Raw genomic sequence first — 2,297 nt, 5'->3', positions numbered from 1 at the left:
ATATATATATATATATATATATATATATACATAAATTTACATATATTTATATTTCTTTTTTTCTCTCTCTCTCCCCTCTATCTATCTCTCTCTCTCTATATAAATATATATATGTATGTATATGTAAATATGCACACACACACACACACACACACACACACACACACACACATATAACCAGACATATAACAGTGTCTCTGTCCCACGTAACACAAGATGAAAAAATCTGATTAACTGGAATTTTTTCATGCGGTTAGTGATGGACATATCGTTAAAGACAACAGTCCTGTGATAAAGCAACCGGCATATTTCCATCTAATTAAATCTCATCAGCAACTCACATTGGGGTCCGTTTGTACAATTTAGAGATGATGAATACTAAGTTGAAACACTTCATTTGAGTGTAATCTATCGAATGGCTTAAAAGTAGTAAAGACATTCACGTCTAACGCTATTTGTTTTGCAGAACGAAAAGAGACGGGTTAATTCTACAGAAGGTATCTTTCGTAATGTTGTAATTAGAATACAAAACATCTCAGAAGAAACTTTTGTCTCAAAAGTGCAGAGAAAATCTCAATGAGACGAAGCCTTCTAAATCACAATATTATATACGGAATATTGTGTAATTATGTGTTCAGTAGGTAGAACACTCTCCAGGCACGCCTTTCCTTGCTCTGCCCGCCTTCGTATAACACACACACGTGTACGTGCGTACATATATATATATATATATATATATATATATATATATATATGTGCTAGTGTGTGTATGCGCGTTTGTGTGTGTGTGTATGTATGTAAAAATACACCGCAGAGTATACATTTCAGAGCAAACAAAAAGCCGTTCAATACTGATTGTTGATGTAAAAAAAAAAAAGAATGACTCCTTTACTTACAAAATGTTAAAGGAAAACGTTGAGTAGAAACAAAATGATTGATGTATCTGTAAATAAAAGTCAATTATTTGGTTGGATTAAAGCCTCCAATGTCTTAATAGATTAGATGTATTGTAGGGATCTATAAGATGTTCATCGTTGAGCCATTCAGAAATATTTCAGCAAATCAGATTTATAGTGAAAATAAGAATTGCGTTGACTCATGGGTTCGATAAACTGAATACCAGTTGTGTATTGATTTTCATGTATTCTGATATATTCAAAACAACGTTTTTAGTATTTATAATACTCCAATTTTTCAAATCTCAAATATATTTAGAAAATATTGTAGCGGATTATTTTTATGCTTTTCTACACCTCCATTTTTATATATTAGTTTCTTTGATCGCTTAAGTTTGGACTAGATATGAAAATGAGAACAATGATCTGTGAAATTTCAGTTTCGTGTACGCAGGTTGAACCAGTTTGATTTAACAACGTCGCAATCTGGCCAACGCCAAATTACGTAATATGACCGAAAATCGACACTAAATATGATTTTACATAAAGTTGGTGTCACTATCGCATACCACAAGTTTCTTAGTATCTTAAGAAAGGGAAAGGCAATCTTAAAACAAGAAATAACACAACTAACAATGCTTCCCAAGGTTTTTATGTGCACCATATAACCGTCCATACAAGGTGGAGGACAGCGTAGAGCTGGATCTGAGACATTCAACATATATGAATGCATGTATTAATGTATGTACGTTACGTACGCATGTGTCTATTTATGTGCGTGTATGAGTCCATGTTTGTCTGTGTGTGTGTGTGTGTGCATATTTATCTATTTACCTATGTACATATATATGTTCCTCTCCTTCATTATATTTATACACACACACACATATATGCATGTATGTATGTATATTTGTATATAGTTACGAATATAATGAAATGTAGTATTGGTTTCAAATTTTGGCACAAGGCCAGCAATTTTTGGGAGGGGATATTTCGATTACATTGTCCCTGATGTTTAACTGGTACGTAATTTATCGACCTCGAAAGGATGAAAGGCAAAGTGAATCTGAATGGAATTTGAACTCAGAATACAAGTAGTACGCCGGACAAAATGCCTTGTGGCATTTTGTCCGGCGTACTAATGATTCTACCAGCTGACTGTCTTCAAAATATCTAATATGACTGTAAGCATATACACGCTAAATCAATAAAAAATGGTCTCTGAATTATGCAGATAATTATGTACATATATAAATACATACAAACAGACACACACACATACATACATACATACATACATACATACATATATATATATGTATATATATATATATATATATATATACATACATATATATATATGTATATATATATATATATATACTTACATACATACATACA

This window comes from Octopus bimaculoides, chromosome 6 (assembly GCF_001194135.2).
Source record: "Octopus bimaculoides isolate UCB-OBI-ISO-001 chromosome 6, ASM119413v2, whole genome shotgun sequence".
NCBI classification, from domain to species: Eukaryota; Metazoa; Mollusca; class Cephalopoda; order Octopoda; family Octopodidae; genus Octopus; species Octopus bimaculoides.
The sequence above is the reverse complement of the archived record's forward strand: the minus strand, read 5'-3'. Positions refer to the sequence as shown.